Here is a 5,910-nt window from a genome sequence, read left to right on the forward strand (position 1 = left end):
AGCCACATTTCCGACTTTATTTCATATAAATACTAATGCTCCAATCCAACAATCACTAGGACATGTATGATAACAGAGGACACTCCTCACAGTAATTAAGTGTAGTCAGAATTACAGATATCATGCACACCCCAATAAAAAAATAAAATATTTTAGCATGTAAGTATAATACAGTTTAAAACAGGCAAAAACCAAAATCCAGCTTTCATCAGAAATGTGTTCTAAATGAAACTCTCTATCTTTTTTGGAAATGTAACTTTTTCAAAACATTAACTGAAATTCTTTTTTGAAATGTTTTTATAAACCAAAGGGCTGGTTTTCACTGAACCAACAGGTTTTATTACATTAGCAACATTATCTTACAAAAAAAGGACTGGCAAAAGGTACAACTTAGGTGTATAAAAATGAGAAAGTCAAAGGCTTCTCAGCAATAGTTTGACAGTAAAAAAAAAAAACAGTCCTAAATTAAAATTTCAAAAAGCCTCTAAATGTTGTGGGACCCTAATTCCTATTTGAAATTGAACTCTGTTGACAGTGAAAGCATTGATGCTCTACTATATTCAGGCCCCTTTGAACCGCTGGCTCTGTCCAGTCTATGAAGCAAAGGCAGACGTTTCCCTGAGAATCCCCCCATGCAAGGAGCCTCCGCTGCTAGTGGAAGGGTCCTGCACCAGCATAGGGCAATGTGGGTGTTAAGGCTGACCTCTCATCCCATTGGCCTTGGAGAGGCCAGTGCTAGTTACAGGTGCCCAAGCCCAACCTGAATCAGATCAACAAAACCCCTGAGGAATGCCTAGTCACCCTGTATCTAGATGAGTCTGACCAGTCCACTTTCAAATGCACGAACCCATGTCCAGTCTTACTGTCAGAGCTGTTGGCTCAGTGGAAAGGTGCTAGCATTTTTTTCTGTAACCTGCTCACTGATGGGCAAAGGTATGCATGGACGATGGACAAATGCATTACAAAAGTAGGAATTACAAAAATACATGAGTGGAAATCCATGATATTCCAACTCCTGAAACGACTGGGAAGAAGCATGTTTAATGTGGGGAGCCGGTCTCCATGGAGGCAGGCAATGGGGCCATGTTTGAGGCCGAGGGAAGGTGGTCATGGTGCTCTGCAATGAGCCGATTGGACGCTGCAGGATCAAAAATGCTGTGAACCACTGCTCTAGTCCACATCCATCTTCTTGTCTCCTTGTTCTCCCATCTCCTCCACTTCCATATCGCTGCTCTTGGCGTCACTCTGGGGCTCTGGCTCCATGGAGACACTGGCTCTTGCACAAGATGCTGCTCCACCCACATATTGGGCAGCTGCTTCCATTGGCCACTGGATGATGATCTGGCCAGTGAAGTGGGAACCATTGTTCAAGCCTGAAATCGACCCCCAGAGACCCACCCCCAGGTTAGTGGGCAGACAGCATAGATGTTGGTGCTGCTTGCGGGACAGAGCCCCTTGGGTTGAAGATATCCAACCTGGGACTTCATTTATTGTGTGGCTCAGAAAAGCAGCACTGAAGAGAAAATGTGGCCCTGAGGCCTCTTCTGTCCCATCCCGTGGCCCCTGTTGTTCCAGACTCACCGTACCCCACACAGCTCTCTTGATGCCAGTCAGCCATGGTGTGCCGATGTTTGGGGTTTGTAGCACTGTCAGGCTATGTCTACGAATTACATGTGTCACTCAATTACCAGGTTAATTGTGCAATTAATTTAAACTGGCTGCATGTTCAAATGACCTATTGTGCCATAAAAAGGTCCAACTAGCTATACAATTATTGCTGGAAAATGTATAGTGACTTTATAGGTGGTTGCTATCCAGCTTTAGTATATACACATAGCAGGCCCTGTATGTGCAGCTGGGCAGAGTGTGCTGTTCAGCTGGAAACCCTGCTGGATGACTCTCTACTTTAGGGCTGACCCCTGCAGGGGTCATGTATCCGCTCCCTCCTCCAAAGAGCCCCAAGCGGTCAGAAACAGCCCCTCCCATGGCAAGAGCTCCAGGCAAGCACCGGGAAGCAGCAGCAGAGTCTTGGCAGAGACATGGCAGAGGCAGAGACGGCAGCGCCTGAGTGGACGGTGGGGTCCACCCAAGGAGACTGAGGAGAGACAGGAGAGAGGAAACATGTCAGCATAAGAGAAGAGTCCTCCCTGGAAAATGTCATCCATGCTAGAAGAGGCAGCAAGAAACTACTCCATCTTGCTTCCCACCTTGTGCCTCTCCCCAAGGCCACGGGATCCTGGCAAAGGGGCTCATTCCCTCTTACTTACTGGTTGTGACAAGCAGTGGGGAGAGTCCTTGCTGTGTGGGAACAGCCACTGCCCCACCCTGGGCAGCTGGCTCTGAAGCAGGAGAAGGAAGAGAGGAAACTGCTATGAGTTGGTGCCCAGTGGCTAAAGACAGAGCAAGCCTACTGTCCCTGCATTGTAATATTATAGAGAAGCAGGGTTGGAAGGGACCTCAGGAGATCATCCAGTCTAACCAAGGGCAGACTTGTGAAACCTGCTGTCTAACCAACTTGGGACCATTGCTTCCTGTTGCAGTGTGGCAACCAGCAAAACCCACAAGTGTGTGTGGGGCGGCGGGGTGGAGGGAGGTGAGGACACACACACAAACGTGCTCACTGTGCACCACAACCTGGGGGCAGCAAACACAACCCCACACTTCACACCCTCCCGGAGAGCCGGAGCTGCCCTTTCTGCCTGCCCCCACGCCAGCCCCTCTCCTCCTCCTCCCTCACTGAGCTGGTTGCGGAGCTCTGCTTCCCCCTCTGCCGCCGAGCACGCTCCTCCCGGCCCCGCCTGCTCGGCCGCAGCGGCGGCGCCTTCGGGGGTAGATGGAGCTGGGGGGGGGGGGGCTCCTCTTTAAAATGCAGGGGTCCCCAGGCGCGGGACAACAGCAACTACGGGCACAGCCCGAGTGTAACCTCCCCGGGACACCACCCCGCGCCCCCCCATAACCATCCCCCGGATCGCCCCTAGGCCAGGCTGGACTAGACCCCCCAGCCCTTGGAGGACAGTCTTCCCTGCCCGCTCCCGCAACCCGCCCGCAGCCCCGCCCGGGCCCGACTGCCCCCTGCCCCGGCCCGGCCGGACCTGGCTGCACCTGCTGGCAGACGAGAAGGTGCTGCTGGTCCTGGTGCTGCTGGGGAGGCCGGGGCCGCGGGCTCCATGTGCGCCCCGAGCCGGAGAAGGAGCAGGAGCAGGAGAAGAAGGAGAAGGAGGCGGCTCCGGCACCTGGTAGCGCCGAGGGGAGGGCAAGGGCAGCCCCGGAGCCACCAAGAGCCCTGCAAGGTGTCGCTGCGCTGGAGATGCCCCCGCTCTGCCTCTATCTGATGACAACCCGGCAGGTCTGTGCAGAAGCAGGGGATCGCTGCCTTTAGTGTGCCAAACCCACAAGAGGCCGCACAGACCTGTAGTGTTTCCTGCCAAACCAGCGCACCGAAGAACATTTCATTTGCAGCCAGACTCCCCGAGGTTTCTGCATCCCTTCCATCACAGAACAAGAAAACCATGAGTTAATTTCTCTTGAGGTTATAGAAAGTAAAGCCACTTGTGGCTGCAGCATCCAGCATTCCTGTGTCTCACTGCCCCAGTTGCTCAGTTCAAACACAGGCTTTTCCCTCCATGTTTCCCTTTAAAGTGCCTCTGTGCATGGGATGGGCTACGTGCAATGCAAAATAATAAAATAAAATAAAATAAAATAAAATAAAATAACAACAATGATTTGGCACAGCCCAAGCCAGTGTCTACTGAGACTGGTAAGAGAGCTCTGAGGAGGGAAGAAACTCCCCGAGACATCACTGCCCCCAAGTCTCCTCTCCCTCCCATGGATGTCTCTTAAAAGGATGCTTCTAAAAGACTGGCAGGTGGAAACCACATCTCAAGAAGCCTTCAAAAAGGGCTGTGATTTGATATTTAAGATCACACAAACCTACTCCCAGAACTGGAAATCTTATTTTTGACAACCACAAAGCACTTGCTGGGCTGATATAGGGTCAGGTGGGGTTGGTTCAGGCTAGGCAGCCTGCTAGAAAGCAGCCCCCAGAAAACAGCAGACTGCAGTGAAAGGAGGAGGACTTTCCCTGCAGACTTCCCATGAGGAGTCAGCAGGAGACTTTGCACCACCCTCAGCTCTGCTGCCCCACAGCCTTGGCCCTGCTGCCCCTCACATGTGTCCTGCAAACCACGGAAGGGTCGAGGAGCCAGTCCCACCGAAAATAAATGCAACTATAATCACAGAAACCTTTTAATCGAAAATGTCATGATGAAATCCAGAAATGATAGAAGCAATGAAACATACAGCCCAGGCATATCAAACACTTGACTAAACATTCATGAAGTGCCCCTTTACATAAAGACATACAGAAAACTAGAACTCTTGGTTCCAAAATGATACCTTCTTTGACCAATTGGAAAATTGCAAGCAAATTGTCCTTTTCTGCAAGGTTTGGGATCAAAGTCCCTTTGTCAGGCTCTGGGAAAAGTATAGATGGTGCAAAATAGTATAAAGTCCCCAGAGGTAGGAAGTAAACTTCATTTTTGCACAGAGGGAGTTGAAAATGGAAGGCTGTCCCTCTGGATCCATGAGAGTGTCACAGCATTAATGCACCAGGGAATTCCCATTGTGTGCAGGCCTGCCCTTCCCCTGCTCTCCAGCGCTGGAACTGCCAGGGAGAGGAATGAACACAGCTGGGTCAGGGCCAGGCTGCCTGGATGATTTACATGTGGCCAGTGCACACATCTGACACTGGGTGGCAGTGGTGATTTTCTTACTAAGGACTTGTCTTGCAAACATAGGACAGCAGGAAACCTCCAGTGCCTCACAGCATAAAGACATACAAAAAACTAAAACTCTTGGTTCCAAAATGATACCTTCTTTAGACCAATTGGGAAATTGCAAGAAAATTGTCCTTTTCTACAAGCTTTCAGGATCAAAGTCCCTTTGTCAGGCTCTGGGAAAAGTATAGATGGTACAAGATGGTAAAAAGTCCCCAAAGGTAGGAAATAAAATAAACTTCATTTTTGCACAGAGGGAGCTGAAGATGGAAGGCTGTCCCTTTGGGTCTATGAGAGTATCATAGCATAAATGCATCAGACTCGCAGGAAGCGGCAACGTCAGGCCTGTATGATAAGCTGGGCAGTCTTTTAAGTACCCGAGTTGGCTGCTGTCTCCTTGGTCGCACTGCGGGATCAGCTTCCTGGGGTCCCTGGATCCCGTGTGTGACACTGCTCCCTCAGCACGCGCTCCCTGAGACAGGCCCCTTAGGGACATAGCAAGAGTGCTGCATCTCCCATACCCCAAGCGTGCACACTGCACACACTTACTGTCTCCACACTGTTTTCCCTGGGCTAGGTTCTTCCCTCAGGGCCCTGATATTCCCATTTCAGGGATGGAGAAGTATCACCTGGCCTGGGTCTTCCTGCATCTCTAGTGCCCACACATCACATGTGCTTCCTCTCTGTCTTGGTTGGGATCCATCTTGGCCCGCTCTGCTAGCCCGAGCTCTCAGACGTGCTTTAGCCAGGAAAAGGCACAGTAAAGAATGAGGAGGCCAAGGCTGGGGCTGCGGTTGGTCCCTGGCTGCCTCCAGCACAAGCTGTGGTCTCGCTATATAGGACACCTGCAAGGAGTCAGTGTGTTCCCTTCCTGGATTGTGCTGGACCTCTAGTGCTCGCTTCCCTTTTGTCCTTACCTTACAAACTCCTTGTTGTGGAGGGCACCTGAGTGACTTTCTAGGAATTGAAGTCAGGTCTAACTGCTCTGTAAGTCTTTGGGTCTCCTCCTTCCCCTTCTTTTTAAGGTTGAATGCTCTTTGCTTTTTTCCAGCCCTTGAGACTTCACCTGTCTTCCATGACTTTGCTGAGATGACTGCTGATGCTCCAAGGCCTCAACTCTTGGTTCCCTGAACAC

Source organism: Alligator mississippiensis, chromosome 11 (genome assembly GCF_030867095.1).
Source record: "Alligator mississippiensis isolate rAllMis1 chromosome 11, rAllMis1, whole genome shotgun sequence".
In the NCBI taxonomy this organism is placed as follows: Eukaryota; Metazoa; Chordata; order Crocodylia; family Alligatoridae; genus Alligator; species Alligator mississippiensis.